The sequence below is a fragment of the Narcine bancroftii genome, chromosome 3 (assembly GCF_036971445.1).
Source record: "Narcine bancroftii isolate sNarBan1 chromosome 3, sNarBan1.hap1, whole genome shotgun sequence".
Classification (NCBI taxonomy): Eukaryota; Metazoa; Chordata; class Chondrichthyes; order Torpediniformes; family Narcinidae; genus Narcine; species Narcine bancroftii.
The window spans coordinates 118,645,906-118,670,075 of NC_091471.1; the positions used below are offsets into that span (position 1 = coordinate 118,645,906).

A 24,170-nucleotide genomic window follows, 5' to 3' on the forward strand; every position below is an offset into this window, starting at 1 on the left:
GTCTCAGTGTCTATGAAGCTCTCAGTTGAACCAGAGTCAATTAAGCATTTTGGTTTATGCCCGTTAACCCTCACATTTGTCGTGGAATTGTTCATTTGGTATGGTATCTCCTGGTCCAACACCATTGCTACCAAGACTCCAGAGACGCTGTCGTTCCCCTCGCTGGAGTTGCTTGTGCAGACAAGATGGCGGGGTCAACGAGGCATGGCAAGATGGCAGCCCTCCTCCTTCTTCCAACACTGTTGATAGCGCAGAATTTGAACACTGAAAAGATGGCAAAGACCACGCAAGATTGACGCTCTCTTTCCTCATCTGATGAAGGTGGTGTCGGTTATAAAACACATCAAGACAGCCAGCAGGTTTTCCCGCATTGCTGCTCTCACTGCATGGCCCCACAGGAAGGACATGATATACAACAATGGCACGGAGAGGGTGGGGGTTTATGTTTCGGGCTCACTTCAGTCGGCTCATCAGGGGTTGCGCATGTGTTGGACCTCTCCGTGCTCCCCCTTACCCTGCAGGCTTTCACTCAGTGCCCCTTTTTAGCTCAACCGGAGCAGATAGAGTCATTCGTTGGACATCAAATTCTTGGGTGATTTTACCAACTGCAGAAGAAACATCCCTTAGGCCCTAAGGCTTCTGACGTTACGGTTGATGCAGCATGTGGCGTCTCTCTGGTACCCAGGTACTCATGAAGGGTGCTGCTGACTTCCAAATTGTCAGCCCCCAGTTGGGCCATCTACTTGGCCAGTAGTATGTTGTCAGGCTGCACTACGCTCCCTTTCTCCAACAACCACTGCCAAATTTATTTGGACCACACCCCAGTGACCGGAGCACCCCGGATCTGCTAATCCTCCCATTTGAAGGCCTAGCCATCCTCATACCAACAGTTCTTCGCGAGTGCTCGTAGGATGAGGACATAGTTCTCAGTGGACTCGCCTGGCTGCCGTTTCCATTGCGAGAGTTGATGCCTTGCAAGGATGATGTTTTGGGGCCTCATATAGCAGATTTTCAGCTTCTCAACAGTCATACAGTCCCTGAAGATTGGGAATCCTTTTGGTCTGATGTGAGAGAGAACCACCAACCACTTGACCTCATTCATTGAGTAGACCTCTTGCATGGCTGACGGGTACATTTGGAAGCACTCCAGCCGGTACATAACTCTTTTGGGCCCTCCGGGGACAGAGTTTCAATGAGGAGCATCATGGGCTTCAACAGCGCTTCCATCCCGTTCTTTATTGAATGAAATTGTAACGCAACAGAGAGTACTCAAGACCAGAGAGAGTACAACACGTTTTATTCAGTAAGAATGGCACACATGGTCTGTTATCTGAACTGGGGTTTTGGCAGGGGTCCAGGGTTTATATGGGGATATGTGTAGGGTGGAGTCTTGGGAGGAGCCAGTCCTTAGAGCATCACACTAGTAGTGAATTCCCAGTTCAATACATACATTCACTAACAACCAATTTTGCTCTGAGGCAAGTTACCTCAGCAACAAATAACCAGAAGGACAGAGGGTTAAAACAACATACCTCCCACCCCTCACCCGATAAGCACTCAATTTACTGAAGCTACTGACAAATTAGATCAGACGACTAATGATGATTCCATTGCAGGTGCATGTGAAAGAGAACCCCTACCCATCAACATACCTCACAATTGGTTCGTTCTCCAGAACTATTTGTGATTGGCCACTGGAGAGGCTCAGGTAGTTCCTCAGCAAGAGGCCAAAGAAGAAAGAGAGTGGCAGGAGCACAAGGTTGGGTTTTATACCTGACACCTGGGGGCTGACCCAGGTACTGGTTCATGTGACTTCAGGTGACCAATTGTAAGGTGACTTCAGGTAAACAACCGCAAAATGATATTGGCTTTGGGTGGATGTAGCATTCAATGGCATGGGGGAGTTGGCTGTAAACTTTGACCCCTTTTTGTGTCCAACCAGTAAGGTTACCATTTATGTTGCCAGAGGGGTTCTGGTAATTCATATCTCTTGGCCAACATTTTGCTAGGTGTGTTGCAGATTGAAACATGATAAAAAATTTTCTGCTGGTAAATATGAAAAAAGTCACTGCACACTGGACAATCTTAAGCAGTGGATATCTGACATCAGATAAATGTCAGCCGAATTGAGGTAAATAGGATGCAGAAGGGCCCAGTGGTTCCTAAGTGACCTAGAAATGATCAGCACGTAGCCACACGCTACTTGAAGAAAGACACACACAGGTGTAGTGAGGCATAGGTCTGTGTTTTATTGGGGTTGGAGCTTGGCTTTTATATTGTTGACCTTCCCACCATTTGCCCCATCGACTGATGTCTCCACCTGCATTACAATAGTGGGTTTTCAACACGTTATTCCCCCTTCTTCCCCGCGTGCTATCTCCAAGCTGTTGCCTGTGCAGTGGAGACCAGCGCCATGTTGAGGATACTGGCCCCTCTGCTGCCTTCATCATATGGCTGCCAGTTCGCTTGCTGGGGCCAGTGTAGCAGGACGGTCTGCTAACACCTGGTTGCAATCACCAGCCAAAGTGCTGACCCAACTGCCATGGCATGTCAATACATGACCCGATCCCCCAGAACCGGCAGTTTTGTCTTTGATGTCCGAAGGCAGTTTCTCTGTTGTCTTTAGCAGTCTGCCTCTCTTGTGTGGTACTGGCGTCTTGACGGAGCATGCAAGGTCCAGGTGTGCCGGCTTCAACCTGTCCGTAGTGAAGACCTCCATCTTGCCTCCAACCTCCAATTGGAAAGTGGTGCCATTGTTTTGTATGACCTGGAATGGACCCTCATACGGACTCTGTAGCAGTGGACAGTGTGGACCCCTGCAGATAAAAACCTACAGGTCTTTGGGTATATTGGTCCTCACTTGTCCATGACTGGTCAGTGGAGTCGGGGCCAGATTGCCAACTCATTCCCATAGCTTGCGGAGGAGTGCTGCTGTATCATCTGGTTGCTTGTCTAGGGATAGTGCGAATTCCCTGGGTACCACCAGTGGAGCTCTGTACACATGTTTTGCAGAAGAGGTGTTGAGGTCCTCCTTGGGTGCAATGCAGATCCCCAGAAGTGCCCATGGTAGCTCATCCACCCAGTTGGGTCCTTGTAGTCTGGTCCATGAGTGTGGACTTGAGGTGTCTGTGGAAGCGCACCACCAGCCCATTTGCTGATAGGCTGTAGTGTGGTGTAGCTGAGCAGCCCACAGTCTCGCGAGGTTGGACCAGATGATGGAGGTGAATTGGGTCCTCTGTCCGATGTAATGTGGATGGAATGCTAAACCATGCCACCCTGGAGGAGATGAGGGCTCTGGCGCAGGAAGTCATGGATGTGTCTGCCATCTGGACTACTTCTGGTCACCTGGTGAAGTGATCGACCATTGCAAACAAGTAGAGGAACCCCTTGGATACTGGTAAGGGTCCCATGATGTCCACATGTATGTGGTCAAACCTTCGCTCCATGGACCCCAAGTTCAGCAGAGGGGTCTTGGTGTGCCACTGCACCTTGGCTATCTGGCACTGCATGCATGACTTCATCCACCTGCTGACTTGTTTTTGGAGATCATGCCACACACACTTGCTGGCCACCAGTTGTACCATGGTCCTGATGAATGGGTTAGCCACCCCATGGATAAAATCAATAACTTGTCACCTCCAAGCCACGGGGACAATAGGTCTGACCTGTCCAATGGCCAAATCACACAGGAGGGTGGTGTTACCTGCGCCAACTGGGATGTCCTGGATTTGCAGTCCTGATATGTCTGTTCTGTACTGGAGCATCTCCTCATCATCTTATTAAGCCTTTGCCAGTGCCACAAAATCCACTCCCTTCAATAGCATGTGGATGTTCTGCTTGGACAGTGTGTCTGCCACTATGTTGTCTTTGCCCGAGATGTGTTGCACATCCATGGTGTACTTGGAGATATATGACAGATGATGCTGTTGGTGAGCTGACCAAGGTTCTGAGATTTTTGCCAGGGATTTGTGGTCAGTGAAGGGTGTAAAAGTTCTTCCCTCAAGGAAGTATTGGAAGTAGTGGATGGCTAGGTGCAGTGCCAGTAGCTCCCTGTCGAAAGTGCTGTAATTCAGTTCTAGAAGTCACAGATGCCAACTGAAGAACGCCAATGGCCACCAGATCCCTCTGATCTGCTGCTCCAGAACTCCGTCGTTTACCATTCCTAAGGTGACCACCATCAGGGCTGTTGAAGTGTCTGCCCTGGGGTGTACCAAAAGAGTGGCACCCACTAGTGCTTCCTTGGATTTTACAAAGGCCTCCACTGACACTGTATTCCAGGTTACATCCTTGGCTTTGTCTGCCATGCCATGATTCTGGCCGCTGAAGGGATGAATCTGTGTTAAAGGTTGGTCTTCCCCATAACCTCCTGCAGTCCCTTGGTTGTGTTGGGCCTAGGAAACTTTTGGATGTCCTCCACCTTGCTGGGTAGTAGTGTGGCCCCTTCCTTGGCTATCCCATGGCCCAACAAGTCAATGATGTCCAACCCAAACTGGTATTTGGCTAGGTTGATTGTCAGTCCAAACTCACTCAACCAGGTGAGGACGTAGGACAGGTGCACCAAGTGTTTTTGCCAGTGTTTGCTCACCACCAGGATGCTGTCAAGGTAGACAAAAGTGCCATCCAAGTCTTGGACCATCATGTCCATCAGCCTCTGGAAGATTTGTGCAACATTCACAGGAATTCAAACAAGCTGAACAGGGTGATCATGGCTATCTTGGAGATGTCAGGGTTTATGGGGATCTGATGGTGTCCCCGCATGAGGTCCAGTTTAGAGAAAATTACTGCCCCATGGAGGTTGGCCGCAAAGTCCTGTATATGTGGGCATGAGGTAGCCATCCGCCATAGTGGCCTCATTAAGCCAGCGATAGTTGCCACACCGTCTCTAACCCCCAGTGGCTTTGGGCCACCATGTGCAGGGGAGAAGCCCATGGGTTGCCTGACGCCGTACTATGCCCAGTTCTTCCAGCATTTTGAACTCTTCCTTAGCTAGTTGGAGCTTTTCTGGGAGCAGTTGTCTGGCTCTTGTGTGGAGTGGTGGGTCCTGGGTCAGGATGTGATGTTGCACTCCGTGTCTGGGAATCTTCGAGGAGAACTGGGGGGTAATCACTGTCAGGAACTCCATGAAGATCTTGGCATGCTTATCTGTGGAATGCTGCACCGAATCCAGCTGGGGAGCTGAGAATCTAGTGCCCTTGAGAGGGAAGGTCTGGAATATCTTTGCATGGATGAATCTCCGGCCCTTCAGGTCCACCAACAGGAAATCTGCCCCAAGGACCATTTGTCCCACTGCTGCCAAAGTGAACGCCCGTGAGAAGAGGCTGCCTCCCAACTGCAGTCGGACCCTATGTGTGCCATAGATCCTGATCATGCTGTTGTTGGCAGCTCTCAACATGGGGCTCACTTGCCTGTTTCTGATTTCCTTCCCCAAGAGAGGCAGGATGCTGACCTCCACTCCTGTGTCCAGAGGAACATCTACCATGGTTGACAGTCCCTCACATATAGGAGGCTATCTTGTTGGCCAGCCATCATGGTCATAAGCAATAGCTGTCCCCGGTGTTTTCCTGGTACGGGCATGCTGGTCAGCATCAGTGGGCTCTATTATCCCATCGCTGGTGGTAGAAGCATGACTGGTTGTTCGGCTCTCCTCCATTGTGGAGTTGCTGCTCCTTCTGTGGTTTAGTCCGGGTCTGGCTGCGGGGTTTGGCGATGAGCCCCACAGATGCCTAGCACTCTCTGTTTTGATTCCACAAGATGTCCACTCTTGGTGCGAGTTTCCGGCGGTTACTGAAGTCTGCGTCTGCCAGGAGCAATTTGACATCTTCAGGTAATTGCTCTAGGAATGCCCTCTCAAACATTATGCAGGGTTCATGCTTCCCCAAGAGGGCCAGCATATCGTTCATCAGGGCCGATGGAGATCTGTCCCCCAGCCAGTCTAAGTGGAACAAATGTGTCCCTCTCTCCTGCCGTGAGAGCCCAAAAGTATCAATAAGCAGCTCTTTGATGGCAGTGTAGGCACCTTCCGACGGGAGCCCCTGAATGAAATTGGCCATCTGGTTCATCGTGTCCGGGTCCAGGATGCTCACCATGTGATAGTACCAAGTGGACTCCGCTGTAATCTGTCAGATCTAAAACTGTGCCTCAACCTGGTTGAACCAGACGTGGGCTGATTCGTCCAGAAGGTCAGGAGCTTTGGGGCGACTGCGTGGACTGCTGCCAGCTCACTCATCACTGGGTTTCGATGCCATCTAAAGCAGTGGGGTCACCAATCGTAGCCACCCACTACTCGATGAAAGACACACTCAGGTGTAGCGAGGTATAGCTCTATGTTTTATTGGGGCTGAAGCCCAGCTTTTATACTGTTAGCGTTCCCGACATTTGCCCCAACAACAATAGTGGGTTTCCCACGTGCAGGCCCTCTTCTTGCATTGCAATGCCTTCTTCCCCGCGCGCTATCCCCAAGCCGTTGGCTGTGCATCGGGGGCCAGTGCCAGGTTGGGGATGCTGGCACCTTTGCTGCCTTCGCCATACATCTGCCGCGTCACTTGCTGGGGCCAGTGCCGCTGCATGGTCTGCTGGCTCCTGGTTGCGCTCGCCACCTGGTGCACTGACCCAATTGCCACGGCAGCATGCCACCATAAGCAAAATAATTTTAAAGCGCAAAATACACTTGCACACTTGCAAACCACATATTCACTTGCGAGCTATAAAGCTTTTGACTTTCAAGATATATTTTGTCTGGATTAATAAGGGACTCTCCCCACACATTTAATCCAGAATGTTAGATACATCATGTGCATATCAGATATATTCCTGGCCAGTCTAGGTTATTACTTTATAAACCATTCACTTGAGCAATTTTTTTACTTTAATATTTTAATTCCTATTCAAACTCTTGAGCAAACATGAAAGGATTTTTTTTATATCATTCAAATAGAGACAGAGGCATTTGATTCCTTGTTATTATTTCTATTTTACTTCTACTTACTGAATAATTTATTAATAGAAAATTATTGTAGTAAAGTTTATTTCTGGGTGATTTTTTTTCTATTGAATTGATAAACAATCTGGTTTTAGGGAGGTTGGGACAATGAAATAAAGTTGTTAATGACATAAAGGTACATTAATTATAGAAGCCTTCAGGACCAAAGGCAAGCCATCAGGATTTTGAAGACTTAGCAAACTAGCCAAAATATTAAAGGACACATCCCACTCTGAACTCTCTCTCTTCTCCCCAATTTTGTGAGACAGAATATATATTAGATAGAAAACAGCCATATCCAAATTCAACTATAGTTTCTTTCTTGTTGTTATCAGAATAGTATGTTGCTTTGCACTGTTGAACTGTATTATAGAATTTGGTATGTGTCTGTTCTACATACACATATATCCTGCTCAGTGAACAAATATACCTTGTAAAGGTATTCTGAAAATAAATTACAGGGTTTAAGCATTGTCTAACTGGGTTCTTTGTAAATCAATTGTTGCAAAATAAATCAATAATTCTAATTTCATCCAAATTTTCAGGTAAAATTGGATATTTATGAATACTTTTTGTTTATATTCTATAAATTATTCAAAAATATAGAAAACCAAGAAAATGAGTAACATTGTCTTTTAGTTAGTATGGATGAATGGACCAAATATTATTAATATCCATTTTAATACTACTATGTTCACCACAAATTAAGCCAGGTACAATTTTCATTAGTTCAAGACATTTTGGAAGAAGGACTAAAGTGAATGAATGTGAGTTAATTGTTCAACTGAAATCTGATCAAAACATCGATTTACTATTTTCTTGTGTGCAATAATTATCAGTTTTTGAATGTTAGTGGGTAGAGTGGCTCAAGATGTTATGATAATATTTCATTTTTTTCCACAAAATTATGAAAGCAAAAGCAAAAGATAATCAATATTATCTATTGCCTCAATTTTAATGTAGATGGTGATTAGACTGTTAAAATGCCCACCTGTACTCAGCTTAAGAGATTTTAATTCCTAGCCTTATACAGTTTACCATTTTCTATTCTAGCACTGACATGCTATGCAGCTGCCTTGTAAAATAATGGATTCAAGTTCATTGGCCACAGGCTCTAAAGTAATGGTAAATGCCGTTCAAGTAAGTTAAGGTAATTAGAGGAAAGTCTGCAGATGCTGTGATTGTTGTGCAATACACAAAAGTGCTGGAGAAAATTAACAGGTCACACAGCATCTATGGGAAGTAAAGGGTGACCAACATTTTGGGATGAGCCTTCCTCAAGTTGTGAGCAAAAAGCAGGCAGATGCCTGAATAAAAGAGAGGGGTGAGGAGAGGATAGGAGGGAGGTGGGAGCAGTGGGAGGTTCTTAGGCTAATGAGTATGAAGTGGATATAGGTGGGAGAGTAGACGAGATAAAAGTTGAGAAGTGATCGGGTGGGGTATCCCTCTGAATGAAGAGGGAAAGGAAGGATAGGGAGCTGGAGGGAATAAGACAGAGAGATAGGAAAGAGAGAGAGGGAAGTGTTTAATGGAAACTGGAGAAGTCAAAGTTAAAGAACTTAAACATTTCAGGGGGACTGATTATTGAGCAAAATGGAAATAAGGGGCAATTTTAATTGAGTTTCAATTGTGTTTGAAGATTTTATTGCATTGAATGTTTTATGCTTGTCACATCTGCATCCATAATTTGAGGAATAATGTATCATATTCCTCTTGGTTATCTTTAAACATAACAGCAGGAGTTTCAATTTTCTCATGTGAGACAACCTCCACCTCTATTAGGTTCCAGTGCTTCCATCTCTACTTACTGCTATTCTTGCTTTCTCTCTAATTCCTACCATTTGCTAAATCCCACTAAGCTCTCTCCCTCTTCCATTCTTCCTGCCTCTCCAACTCTTCCATCTTTGGTCCAATACCCTATGACCATTCAGCCCATCCCTATCATTGTTTCCCCTTTGGATACATGATATCATTTTGCCTTTAACACTTTAGTCTCAATAAAATTCCCAACTCAAAACTGATGGACCATTTCCACCCTTGGAAGCTGACTGATCCATTGAGTACCTTCAGCAGTTCATCGTTTTCTCAGGATTTCAACATCTGTGGGTTTTTGTGTTTTTCTGCATCTGTAGGTGCAATGAATGCAATGTAATTGCTGCTAAAAATAAATTTTACTGTCCGTGGACAATTAGTACACAATAGTCACCTCAGGTAAAACTGTTACAGACTCTTTTTAATGAACTGCAATTTGAAACCAAGTAGGAACCAAGAAGATTGTACAAATGAAATAAATTTTTTAGCCCATTCACTTCTTGTGTGGTATGGTTATCATAGATGAATGCTATTACAATACTAGAGACATTGGTTCAAATCTGGCACTGTCTGTATGGAGTTTGTACACTCCTGATGTATCTTCATTGGTTTTTTCACACCCTTCAAAATGTACGGGATTGTAGATTAATTGGGTTATTTTGGTGGCAAAGGCTCGTGGGCTGGAAGGGCATGTTATGTCTACATTTAAAAATTTGTCAACACTAAAATGTTCCTTCAGGCTGTGTATGCCTTTTTTTTTTCATTTTTCCAATGCTCCTTCAGAGATTGAAAAATAATTCATTCTTAACTAAGGCCAGAGTTAGGGAGGCCAACATTCACAGCCCTGTAATATTACCATTAACAAGATAGTTTGAATTACATTCTTGAACCATTGTAGTCCAAATTCAAGAATTTCCAAGATTTTGATTCTCAAACAATGAAAGAATCATCAATATACAGTATTTATAAAACCAGCTCCTTGTTATATCACTGAAATCCAATCTGAATATCCAAATAAGAATTTGGTTAGATTTTACAGTGTATCCTTCTTGCCTGATGGAAAGACCAGTCACTGCCAGCATTAATCGATGAGCTCCAAACCAACTGATAGTGAAGTTGCTTGGCAGGTGCTCCTTTTGACCTACATTCTGGTAGAGGTTGCAGGTCTGAGAGGTGGTGTTGGAGCTATTTGGGTAACCAATTGAAGTAAAAATTATCAATGGGAAATACTAAAGATCAATGGTAGTGCAGGAAATGAATGTTTATACTGGTGGATGAATTCAACTTGTATTTTGGAGCTGTATATATGTGGAGAAGTCAGAATCAGAATCAAAATTTATTGTGTGCAAGTCGCAAAATTTGGTGATTTGTCTTATAACATTACTATAAAAAATTAAAATAATAGGCACAAAATGTAAGGCAGTGTGTTTGGTTCATTGATCATTCAAGAATCTGATGGCAGCTGGGAAGAAGCTGTCCTGGTGCCACTGAGTGCTCATCTTGAGGCTCCTGTACCTTTTCCCCAATGGTAGCAGAGTGAAGAGGGTATGGCCTGGGTGGTGGGGGTCTTTGAGGATAGTGGCTGCTTTTTTAAGACACCACCTCATGTAAATGTTCTCAATAGAGTGTTGCCTGGTGCCTGTCATGTCGCAGACTGAGTTAACAACCCTTTGAAATTCATTCTTTACCAGAGACTTGGCACCTCCATACCAGACAGTGATACAACCAGCCAGAATGCTTTCCACTGTACACCTGTAGAGGTTTATGAGAGTCTTTGGTGAAGTAACAAATCTCCTCAAACATCTCACAAAGTATAGCCGCTGTTGAGCCTTCTTTGCAATTGCCACATCATGGAGGCACCAGGACAGATCCTCATAGATAATGACAGCCAGGAATTTGAAGTTGTTGACCCTCTCCACTATTGAGCCCTCAATGAAGGTTGGATTATGTTCCCCTGACTTCAATCATCTCCTTGGTTTTGCTGACGTTGAACACAAGGTTGTTGTCATTACACCATTCAATGAGCTGATCTATCTCCCACCTGTACACTTCTTCATCACCATTTGTGATTCTTCCAACAATTGTAGTGTCATTGGCAAACCTGTCGATAGCTCTGGAATTGTGCCTGGCCACAAAGTCATGGGTGTATAATGAGTAGAGCAGAGGGAAAAGCACGCATCCTTGGGGTGCACCTGTGTGGAAATCAGTGAGGAGGAGACATAGTTTCCAATTTGTACTAACTGTGGTCTTCCAATGAGAAAGTCAAGGATCCAGTTACAGAGGATATGTGAGAATAAGTAAAGAACATTCCTCAGTCTTCTGATTTTAGCAACATAAGAAGAAAATAAGAAATAGGAGCATGAACAGGCTATCTGGCCCAGAGCATCTGTCCCTCTATTCAGTAAAATCAAGGCTGATCTGGGCATGGACAAACCAATTACACAATGTTTTATCTATCAACTTTGATTTCCCTAATATGCAAAGATCTATCTATCTGTGTCTTAAATATATTTAATAAGGAAGCCTCTACCACTTCCTCAGGCAGAGAATTCCATAGATTTTCTGGGAGAAGCAGTCCCTCCTCTCTCTCCCTCAAATCTGGAGGCTCTGTCCCCTGGTTATAAATTTGCCTATCAATGGAATCAACTTTTCTGGTTTTATCTTATCTAAGCCTTTCATAAGGAACTTGTCTCAATAAGATCCCATCTCATTCCTCTAAACTCCAGTAAGTATAGTCTCAGGTAATTCAATCTCTCCTCAAAGGCTACCCCTTCATCTCTGGAGTCGCCTCTGCATAATGTTTGTTATAGAGGATGAAAAGGTTCAGAATGTCAAGAAGTGAGTCAGTTTCCAAAGGATGCCCAACCTCTGGTCTTTGTTGACAGTCACCGTAATTATATGATTGGGTCCAGTTTTGTTACTAGTTAATTTTGGCTTCAGAATGTTGATAATGGTGACTTAGTATTGAATGTCAGGTCTAAGTAGTCAGCCTCACCCTCTCTGGAGCTGGTCATTGGTTGGCTTTTGGTAGAATGAATGCAACTTTGGAAACAGTTAAAGATTTGCTCTGTGCAGTCCTGGGCTGCCTTATTTGCTAAACTGCAAATGGAATTGAACATTGCACAATCAACTACAAACATCCCCACTTCTAACTTTATGGTTAAAGGAAGGTCACTGTTGTAGTAACTGTAGATGGTAAGGTCCAGCACACTAAATTTGGTCAATGTTCTTTTATTGTTAAATGCAGTCACTTTGTCCTGACAAAATACTTTTTTTTCCAAGTTTGAACCAAGGCTTAATTAGAGCTGGAGCTGAGTTGTACTGGAAAGGTATAAATTGAACATTGGAGAGCAAATTACAAATGAGCAAGTGCTATTTTGTTTCACAGAAACAAAAAAAAAGTAAAACCTATGGTATCCAGAGCTTATGGGGATTGGTAGATGCTGGATTAGTGATTTTTCTGGTAGTTTGAGACACTCTTAAAATGCCTAACTAATACACATGCATTAAGAATAAATAGTTTGAAAGACAAAAATACTATACTGTACTTTGAACAAACTTCATGGGCATGAATATATAAACTTTAAAGCATTTTACTTTATTTTTAGTCACATTCTTTGCAAACATTTAAACCATCATTGTATCTGCAGGTTCATTCTCCTCCACAGAGCCACCTGAATGATGAACAGTATAGATAATCAACCCCCATCTACCCCAAGTTTCCAATAAAGGTTTACTAATATAACTAATAAAGATAAAGTCTCTTAATAAGGAGGTATAAGGAGACTCCTTAAGGAGTCACCCCAACGTTGAATGGCATCAACCAGCTTTTCATCCTTGACTACTTCATGTTATTAAAATACAACTTTATTTAAACTGCTGCTACGAGCAAATCACAACCACGACATTCTGCTGGCTGAACATATATTTGCTCTTATCTTCACCAAAGGTGTATATGTTACATCAGAGAAACATTTACTTTTATAATGTGGAATTTCTATTTATTTATTTATTTATTTAAATTTTTTTTTAAAAAAATATGGTTTTGTTTTTGCCCGTTGCTTGAAGTTGCCAATTGCTTGAATTACAGATAACTGGGGTTTTACTGTATACCTTCTATTACTTGGAAGGTGACAGAGCAGAAATTAGATGGGTTAGATTTGTCTTGCTTTTTTTTTAATATTCAGGATATTCCTGGACAATCTTCAATATTGGTGGGTAGATGCCAGTGATGAACTGTACTGAAATAGCTTGGCTAGAGATGCAGCCAGCTTTTGAGTGTAACAGTTTATGGTGTATGTCGAGCATGTCGAAAGAACCAAAGACTTATTGATCCAAACCAAGGCTTTTATTAACTAAAACAATGGAGCATATCACATGTAGGTCGACCAGTCCAGAATGACCTGGTCTGGCTAAGAGCAATCCTTTAAGGCCTGCCAGTAGGTGTGGCTACACTCTCAGCCAATCACAGTCATCCTGCACTACAATCTGTACATGTACACGTTGGTGATAGAATCTGTACTGTCACAGTGTACATCTACAGTCCAATGATATCCGGCTCGAAGGTTTTTGCTGCATCCAGTGTACTCAACCAATTCTTGACATCAGATGGTGAACTGAATTGGCTGAAGACTGGCTCTTTTGTGAAATACATAGGTCCCTGCTGCCAACGTGAGAGCTATTTTGGAGATATCTATGCAGACTCTAATGAACAGGCCTAATGCAACTGAAAAATAAGCTTAAAAGTAATTACATTCACGTGTATTTTTCTAATAAAGCAATAAAAATTCAGTTCTCTCAGCTACCCTGATTCAACATTTGAAATCTTGACCCTTCCATTCACCTCATCTAGGTACATTTCCATTGTTCCTTCCTTACAATGCACAATAGCAGGCAAGGAGAGGAAAGTATGTGGCATTAACTACTGTGTTGCCTCCAATCCTTTTAAGCTTTGCACACAATAGAAACTGGCAGAGGTACAAATGCAGCTTTCTTCATTGGGGAGAATATCAGGACTATCATTGCTGTTTCTCTTTCCACAGCTACTGTATGAGTTGCTGTGAAGTCTAAGTTCCAAGGTCCAGGCCTTTCACTGCAAATAACAAAAGCTATCTGATGAATCAGACTTGTGCTTTGAACACATCCAAAGTATGCTTCACTAAATGCAAGAAGATAAAAAGTTTGGATGCAAGTAATTTTCAAATGAAAAAGTCTTTAATGCTTAGTTGCTACGCCAAGTAATTGTCCAAGCCTCATTATGAATAAAGATGATTAAAATTTTGAAATTTCAGATTTCATATACTTTGTTACTTGAGTTAAATTGGATTGATAAGTATCAGAATATTCAACTTAATTGCTTATTAAATTTCAAACTGATACATATGCAGTGCCTTGAAAATAAAGTTTAAATTAGTGAGGATATTGCATATATTCTCATTGTTTGGGCTACTTTAATCATTTCATATGATACCATTGTAAATGTTACTGTATATAATTCAATGATATCAACCCAATCTGGGGTAATTGGTTAATCCAATTAAAAAGATTCATATGAATACTTTTGGCAGAGTAGAGTTTCTTGAATACTAACTCAGGTCTAAAAATATTTTTTTTACTGAAAGCTGATAGTGTGCGCAAAAAAATGGCCATACCACCTGACTGAATAAATAAGAATAGAGATTGCCCTGGTTTAAGCCTAATTAGAGGAAGCTTTTCAAATTGAGATCATTTTTGCCTATGTCATAGCAGGCATATAAAAGTTTTTTTGAAACACTTAGTGTGCAAAGAAATTGACAATTCATGATTTTTTAAAAAAATAATTTGGTATAGAATTTAAAGTGATGTTCGGTAGTTAAAAATCAAAAAAAAAACATTTTATTTAATTCATTTAATCTTCAGTTGTTACAATTAAATTATTAAAATTTACTCTCAAAATTAAATTTAATTTTTTTTACATTTTAAAATTTAAATTTAGACATAACATACAGCACGGTAACAGGCCATTTCACCCCTTGAGCCCATACCACCCAATTGTCCTACAACCCCTGACACATTTTTGAATAGTGGAAGGAAACCGGAGCCCCTGGGGAAAACCCACGCAAACCTGGGGAGAACATATAAATTCCTTACAGACAGTGCAGGAGTCAAACCCCAGTCCCGATCGTCAGCACTGCAAAAGGCTTGGGTTAACTGCTATGCCAAAAGTGCTGGCCCAACTGCACAATATGCACAACTGGGAACATGTCTATTTCATAATCCAATTCTAAATGACATGCGAAGATTTAGTATTTGTGATTATAATATCCCCCTGATTATAATATCCCCTTAAGTTTCAAAACATTTCTAGGTTGTAAATCAATTTTTTATTATTCCATACAGACAAAGTTTGAACCATGTTTTGAAAGAAATCAACAAAATATTTCAGCAATATCTTGATTCTGCTTCCTAGATTCTGAAAGAAAATTCATTTATTGTCGCAGGTGCTAAACATACATTGTAACTGCAATAAACGATTGGCTTTTGCACACACCAACAGCTTTATAGCTCTGGCTTACTATTGCAAATCAGTTGATGCCAAAATTCTTGCAGGGAATAAGCAAGCATGCCATAATTGAGTAAACTCAGTAAACAAAAATGACATAAGAAGTCAGAACATGAATAGGTCATACAGATCCTATGATCAAGTTTATGCTCCCACCCAATCCTCATTTCTTCTACCAAGATCTGAGTTTCAGCCTTGAATGTGCTCAGTGACTGAGCATCACTTGCCTTCCATTGTTTATGAGAAACTGTTGGAAATACCCAGCCGCTTGAGTAATATCTGAGAAGAAAGAAATAAAGCAATGTTTCTTTCAGGTTGATGACTTTGCTTTGATCTGAAATGTTAACTTTGCATGCCTCTTTCAACAATTATTCACATGGCAGCTGAGCATTTTACAGCTATTCTGATTTGATTTTAGATATTCCAATATCTACACCATATTGTTTTTGCACAGTATTATCAATGCTGGAGAATTTTTTCCAGTACATTTACATTTTCAGCCTCATTAGGCATTCTTCAAGGGATTTGAGGAATTGTAAATGCCAATGACTTACCCACATGCCCTTCAGTGTTTTCTTATCATTGGGGTGGCACAGTTAGTATAGCGATAAGCACAGCACGGCTTCTTCTTTGGCTTGGCTTCGCGGACGAAGATTTATGGAGGGGGTAAATGTCCACGTCAGCTGCAGGCTCGTTGGTGGCTGACAAGTCCGATGCGGGACAGGCAGACACGGTTGCAGCGGTTGCAGGGGAAAATTGGTTGGTTGGGGTTGGGTGTTGGGTTTGTCAGTGATGTGGGCTCTGCGGTCTTCTTCAAAGGAGGTTGCTGCCCGCCAAACTGTGAGGCGCCAAGATGCACGGTTTGAGGCGATATCAGCCCACTGGCGGTGGTCAATGTGGCAGGCACCAAGAGATTTCTTTAGGCAGTCCTTGTACCTCTTCTTTGGTGCACCTCTGTCACGGTGGCCAGTGGAGAGCTCGCCATATAACACGATCTTGGGAAGGCGATGGTCCTCCATTGTGGAGACGTGACCCACCCAGCGCAGCTGGATCTTCAGCAGCGTGGACTCGATGCTGTCGGCCTCTGCCAGCTCGAGTACTTCGACATTAGGGATGAAAGTGCTCCAATGAATGTTGAGGATGGAACGGAGACAACGCTGGTGGAAGCGTTCTAGGAGCCGTAGGTGATGCCGGTAGAGGACCCATGATTCGGAGCCGAACAGGAGTGTGGGTATGACAACGGCTCTGTATACGCTAATCTTTCTGAGGTTTTTCAGTTGGTTGTTTTTCCAGACTCTTTGTGTAGTCTTCCAAAGGCGCTATTTGCCTTGGCGAGTCTGTTGTTGATCCTTGCATCTGATGAAATGGTGCAGCCGAGATAGGTAAACTGGTTGACCGTTTTGAGTTTTGTGTGCCCGATGGAGATGTGGGGGGGCTGGTAGTCATGGTGGGGAGCTGGCTGATGGAGGACCTCAGTTTTCTTCAGGCTGACTTCCAGGCCAAACATTTTGGCAGTTTCCGCAAAACAGGACGTCAAGCGCTGAAGAGCTGGCTCTGAATGGGCAACTAAAGCGGCATCTTCTGCAAAGAGTAGTTCGCGGACAAGTTTCTCTTGTGTCATGGTGTGAGCTTGCAGGCGCCTCAGATTGAAGAGACTGCCATTCGTGCGGTACCGGATGTAAACAGCGTCTTCATTGTTGGGGTCTTTCATGGCTTGTTCAGCATCATGCTGAAGAAGATTGAAAAGAGGGTTGGTGCGAGAACACAGCCTTGCTTCACGCCATTGTTAATGGAGAAGTGTTCAGAGAGCTCATTGCTGTATCTGACCCGACCTTGTTGGTTTTCGTGCAGTTGGATAACCATGTTGAGGAACTTTGGGGGGCATCCGATGCGCTCTAGTATTTGCCAAAGCCCTTTCCTGCCCACGGTGTCGAAGGCTTTGGTGAGGTCAACATAGGTGATGTAGAGTCCTTTGTTTTGTTTTCTGCACTTTTCTTGGAGCTGTCTGAGGGCAAAGACCATGTTTCTGGGAGAATATTCTCGGTGACAGCGCTGCTACAGCGCCAAAGACTGGTATTCGAATTTGCCACTATCTGTAAGGATTTTGGATGTTCTCCCAGTGTCTGTGTTGGCTTCCTCCGGGTACTCCAGTTTCCTTCTATCCTTCAAAACATATGCAAGTTGGGTGCAGTTGGATGGCACAAGCTCATGAGCTGGAAGGATCTGTTACTGTATGTCTACATTTATTAAAATTTGAATCATGATTAAATCAGGATTAAAGAAGGGACACCTTGAGGTGATAATTCCCAGTAGATAAAGCTGACTTTCTTCAGAGGATACCTACTGAATTTTGTAATTTAACACTTTGAAAATCAAGTTACTTAAGTCTATTATGTTAAAAGAGGTGTGTTTGATTACAATGCTGTAGCGCAAATAAAAGCTCTCACAGCTGGAGGGAGAACATATGATTTTATTGTCTTATAAATATGGGTAGCGCTTCACAGTAGTCTTTGGAAGGTTCTGGGTTTAGATGGGAAACCAGGGTTATATGTGAGCAGATGTCGGTGGAGCCGGGAGGCGGGGCCAGCCATCAGCACAACACCTTACCAGTGAATCACTGTTCACTGCATTCACCCCTTCCTGCAGAACTTTGGGTCTATGAATGAAGACAGAGAACATGGATTTTTTTAAAATGTTGAAAAATATACAGTTATTTACAAATTTACAGATTTAAGTGGTCTAGGGGTCTGGAGATCCTGGTGGAGCGACTTAGCTCCAGGGGGCTTTGGACTCCTTGGTTCTACTGGTCCCCTTGTGAGAGAGTAGAGGTGGGCTGGGTCTCCAGTTCAACAGTGGAGGGGGACACACTTTCCTCCTGACTGGACCCCCTGAGGCCCTGACTGGGGGTGGCCAGAATGAGATCCGAGGCTTAGAGGCACTTGAGGCAATGGACCCTCTGTTCCAGTGGGAGCCAGGTCCCAGATGGAGACAATGTCCTCTCTGCCATCCGGGTTCTCCACTTTGGTGTAGGCAGGATTGTCATGGAGCAGTTTCACCCTTTCCACCTTTTCCCTTTCTCTCTTGTGCTTCCTGAGGAGGACTGGACCAGGAGTGGTGAGCCAGGTTGGGAGTGTAGTTCCTGATGCTGACCCTTCTTTCGAAATTGAATAGGAGCTCATGAGGTGTGGCATTGGTTGCGGTACATAGTAGCAACAGAATGGAATGGAGTGCCATAAGGAGGACTTCCTGCCAGAGTGAGTCTGGAAGGCCTCTTGATTTCAAGGCTTGTTTGACAGCTTTCCAGTCTTTGGCATTTTCTTTTTCAACCTGCCCATTCCTCTGGGGACTGTAGCTCAGAGTCCTGCTGGATGTGATGCTCCTTGTGAGGCAGGTACTAACATAGCCTGTCACTAATAAAGGATGAGCCCCGGTTGATTGGAATATAGCTGGGATACCTGAATGGGGTGAAAATGGAATCTAGGGCCCTTCTGATTAACGAAGTTGATGTGTCTGGATATGGAATGATGAAATAGAAGTGGGAGGACTCATCAATGATAGAGAGGAAGGAAGTGTTCCCATTCGTGGAGGAGAAAGATCCCTTAAAATTGTCACTGATCCGTTCGACAGGCTTGGATGACTTGATCGGGTGTGCATTTGTGGGGCCGTAGAAGTGCGGCTTGCACTCTATGGAGACCTAGCAAGACCTGGTAATTTCCCTGACGTCTTCCATGGAGTAAGGCAGATTGTGTGCTTGACAAAATAAGCCATGCGGGTAGCCCTTGGATGGCAGAGCTCATTATGTAGAGAGTTAGCCTGTGTGTGCAGAGGCATATTTTCCTCTGAATAAGTCATCTGGATGGTCATTAAGGGCTCTTGGCCCTTAGGCAATGTCATAATTTTACGTGGAGAGCTCGATCCTCCACCTAGCAATTTTGTCATTTTTGATTATGCCTCTCTTGACATTATTAAACATGAATGCAACAGAGCGCTGGTCAGTGAGAAGCATAAATTTACTGCCAGCCAGGTAGTGTTTCCAGCACCTCATGGCTTCTCTAATGGGTTGAGCCTCCTTTTCCACAGAGGGTTTCTGGAGCTCATGGCCTTGTAATGTCTGAGAAAAAAATGCAGCCAGCCTTCCCGCCTGGTTGAGGGTAGAGACCAGGGCTACATCCAATGTGTTGCTTTCCACTTGGAAAGGTACATTCTCGTCCACGCCTTTTGCAATGTGATTCTGGAGGTAGCTAAATGTCATTTGGGCTTCAGCTGAAAGGGGGAAATTAGTGACTTTTAAGAGTATGCAAACCTTATCAGCAAATTGAGGGATCCACTGGGCATAATATGAGGATAACCCCAAGGCCTTTGTGGTCCTGGGAATGGGGAGCTCTAACAGGGGGTGCATCCTATTGGGATCAGTGCCATTGATGCCATTCTCCACCACATAGCCAAGGATATTCTGATGTTTAGTCCTGAACTCACACTTGTTAGAGTATTAAGTGAGGTTTAGGGCTTTCAGCATGTGGAGAAAACTCTGGAGATTGGCGTCATGGTCTTCCAAGGTGTGGCCAGGATCTGAGATAGCTCAGAACAAGTTCACAGCATTTTCAGAAAGGAGAGTGAGCAGCCAGATGTTGTTCCATGTAAGCACCAATAATGTGGATAAGGAAGGGTGAGGAGGTCCTGCAAGGAGAGTTCAGGGAGTTAGGTGCTAGGTTGAAGGGCTGGACCTCCAGGGTTGTGATTTCAGAATTGCTACCCATGCCATGTGCCAGAGAAACTTGAAAAAATAAGATAATGCAGCTTAGCACGAGGCTAAAGACACAGTGCAGGATGAAGGGCTTCAAGATTCAGAATCATTGGGGTCTTTCCGAGGGAAGGTGGGACTTGTTCCAATGGGAGAGTGTGCATCTGAACTGGAAGGGGATGAATATTCTTGCGAGAAGGTTTGCTTGTGCTCCTCCCGTGGGTTTAAACTAGATTTGAAGGGGGAGGGGATCGTGAATGGCAGAGCAGATAGAGGACTGAGGAGGGAAAAAGTGAGGTGAAAATTGCATGCACTGTTAAAAGTCAAAAGGTTGAATGTGGTGGAAATATTCTCAGGTGCATCTGTTTCAATGCAAAGAGTATTATAGGAAAGGCAGACAAGCTTAGAGCATGGATTGGCACGTGAAATTATGACATTGTGACCATTAGTGAAACTTTGTATCTCAATACTCCAGGCTCTTTCCGAGGGAAGGTGGGACTTGTTCCAATGGGAGAGTGTGCATCTGAACTGGAAGGGGATGAATAGATGTGATAGAATTGTGGGGGGGGGGGGGGGTGAAAGGGGAGGAGTGGTTTTGCTCGTCAATGAAAATATCACAGCTGTGCTCAGGCAGGAGAGCCCAATGATAAAGGTCGAGTGGAGGAATAGAAAAGGTATGACCAGACTCATGGATTGTATTAAAGGCTGCCCAATAGTCAACGAAAATTGGATGAAAAAATCAGTAGAGAGAAAGCAGGCAGTTGCCGGAAACATAAGGTTGTAATAGTAGGAGATTTTAACTTTCCACTATTGACTAGGGCTCCCATACTGTAAAAGGGCTGAATGGCTCGGAATTTATCAAATGTGTTCAGGAAAGTTTTCTAAATCAATAACATTGAGGTACCAATTAGAGAGAGTGTAATATTTGATCCCCTCTTAAAGTGTAAGACAGGACAGGTGACAGAGTATGTGTAGGGGAACAATTTATGTCCAGTAATCATAATACCATTATTTTCAAGTTAAGTATGGAGAAGGATGTGTCTGGGCCTTAGCTTAAGATTATAAATTGGAGAAATGCCAATTTTGTGGAACTGAGAAAGGATCTAGAATGTGTGGATTGGGATGGGTTGTTTACTGGCAAGTATATGCAAGGTAAGTGGAGAACATTCCAAGGTGAAATTTTGACAGTGCAGAGTTTGTATGTTCCTTTCAGGATCAACAGCAAGGCTGGAAGGCAATGGGAACCTAGTTTTTTCAGGGATATTTGGGATCTGGTTTGGAAGGAGAAAGTGGTGAATAACATGCATAGGCAACATGGTACTTGACGAGTATAAAAAATGCAAGAAAAATTTCAAGAAATAAGGAAGGAAAAAGAAAAAGACATGAGGTTGCTTTGGCAGACAATACGAAGGAAAATCTTATGGCTTTTTACAGGAATATTAAGAGCAAAAGGATAGTAAGGGACAAAAGTTGTCCCCTAGCAGATCAGAGTGGTCGGCTTTGTATGGAGCCAAAAGAGATGGGAGAGGTCTTAAATTATTATTTTAAATTAGTATTCATTTAGGAAAATGGCACAGAGTTGAGGGAAGTGAGGAAAACAAGCAATGAGGTAATGGAACCTATACAGATTAAAGAGGAGTATGTTCTTGTTGCCTTAAAGTAAATGGATGGATAAATCCCCAAAACCTGGCATGATATTCCCTCAGTTCTTGAGGGAGGCTAGTGTAGAAAGTGCAGGAGCTCTGGCAGAAATATTTAAAATGTCCTTGTCACGGATTGGAGGGTAGCTTATGTTGTTCCTCAATTTTAACAATTATAGGCCGGTGAGCCTGATGTCAGTAGTAGGTAAATTAGCATTCTAAGAGATCAGATATACAATCATTTGAATAGCCATGGACTTATTAGTGATAATCAACATAGCTTATGTGTAGTAGGTCATGTTCCACAAATCTTATAGAGTTTTTGATGAGGTTACCAAGAAAGTTGATGAAGGAAAGGTTGTTGATGTTGTCTACATGAACTTTAGTAAGGCTTTGAGAAAGTCCCAGATGGGAGGTTACTTTGGAAGGGTTACTCTAGGTATTCATGGTGAAGTAATGAAATAGATTCGACAATGGCTGAAACGGAGAAACCAGAGTCTTGGTGGATTATTGCTTCTCAGACTGGAGGTCTGCGACCAGTGATGTGTCTAGGGATCAGTGCTGGAACCATTATTATTTGTCATCTATATCACCTCTAGATGATCATGTGGTAAATTTGATCAGCAAGTTTGCAGATGACACTAAGATTGGAGGTGTTGTGGATAGCAAAGAAGGTTTTCAAAGTTTATTGTGGGATCTGGACCTGCAAGAAATATGGGCTGAAAAAATGGCAGATGGAGTTTTATGCAGACAAGTGTGAGGTGTTGCATTTTGAAAGGACAAACCAAGAAAGTAAATAGTAGGGTACTGTGGAATGCGGTAGAAGAAAGGAATCTGGAATACAAATACATAATTCCCTGAAGGTGGCATTATAGGTGGATAGATAGCTTTTGGCATATTGGCCTTTGTAAATCAAAGTATTAAGCACAGGAGTGGATGTTATGGTAAAGTTAAATAAGACATTGGTGAGGCCAAATTTGGTGAATTGTGTGCAGTTTTGGTCACCTACCTACAGGAAAGATATCAATAAGATAGAAAGGGTGAAGAGATGATTTACTAGGATGTTGTCCAGAATCAGGAGTGTAACTGAATTACAGGGAATGATTAAACAGGTTAGGACTTTGTTCCCTAGAGTTTAGAAGAATGAGGGTAGATTTGATAGAGGCATTTAAAATTATGAGGGGGATAGACAAGTAAATATAGATATGGTTTTTCCACTGAGGGTAGGTGAGATACAAACCAGAAGACATGAGTTAAGAGTGAAAGGGGACGTTTAGGGGGAAGATGAAGGGGAACTTCTTCACACAGAGAGTGGTGTGGGTGTGGAATGAGCTTCCAGCTAAAGTGGTGAATGTAAGCTCAATTTTAACATTTAAGAAGAATTTACATGGATGGGAGAAGTATGGAGGGCTATGGGCTAGGTGCAGGTCAGTGGACTAGGCAAAAAGAATGGTTTGCGCAGACTAGAAGGGCCCAAGGGGCCTTTTTCTGGGCATCACCTACAGCTCCTAGAATGCTTCCACCAGCGTTGTCTCTGCTCCATCCTCAACATTCATTGGAGCGACTTCATCCCTAACATCGAAGTACTCGAGATGGCAGAGGCCGACAGCATCGAATCCACGCTGCTGAAGATCCAACTGCGCTGGGCAGGTCACGTCTACAGAATGGAGGTCCATCGCCTTCCCAAGATCGTGTTATATGGCGAGCTCTCCACTGGCCACCATGACAGAGGTGCACCAAAGAAGAGGTACAAGGACTGCCTAAAGAAATCTCTTGGTGCCTGCCACATTGACCACCACCAGTGGGCTGATATAGCATTAAACCGTGCATCTTGGTGCCTCACAGTTCGGCAGGCAGCAACCTCCTTTGAAGAAGACCGCAGAGCCCACCTCACTGACAAAAGACAAAGTAGGAAAAACCCAACACCCAACCCCAACCCACCAATTTTCCCCTGCAACCGCTGCAACCGTGTCAGCCTGTCCCACATCGGACTTGTCAGCTACAAACGAGCCTGCAGCTGACGTGGACATTACCCCTCCATAAATCTTCATCTGCGAAGCCAAGCCAAAGAAAGAAGCAGAATATTCTATGGTTTTATAGCATAACTAAATGTTTTTTTTGTGCTTGCAGAAATACCATTCACAACCATCTCTTCAACTGAATACACATCACAAGCAGTGGAATCAGGGGTATAACTGGAATAGGTACAAAAAAAACCTATAGAAGTTGACAAAACTAATAAGTGTTTACAATGTATTAGGGTTATACTTTATATGGCTCCCTTTAAACTTCATTTATTCAGGGGATCTAATAGATATTTTCTAAGATAAATCTTGATAACTATGCATTTTTAACTTTAAGAAAATGTATTTATATTTTATAAGCAATGACATTTACAAAATTATTTTTCATAAGATCACTACAGAAAACTGTCAATGCTTCAGAATGAAACTAAAT

General features: G+C 43.2%; 1 long non-coding RNA gene across 2 annotated transcripts; it reads left to right on the forward strand.

Annotated features, from left to right (window-relative positions):
• Window positions 1–1,735: 1,735 nt before the first annotated feature.
• Window positions 1,736–23,918, forward strand: LOC138756207 (uncharacterized). 2 transcript variants are annotated; one of them, XR_011352860.1, is made up of 3 exons: window positions 1,736–1,843; window positions 8,033–8,119; window positions 23,844–23,918. It is a non-coding gene; the product is annotated as an uncharacterized lncRNA (long non-coding RNA). The 2 variants fall into 2 exon arrangements; XR_011352859.1 differs by lacking the exon at window positions 23,844–23,918 and adding an exon at window positions 13,834–14,036 and having other exon boundaries at window positions 8,033–8,129.
• Window positions 23,919–24,170: the final 252 nt, after the last annotated feature.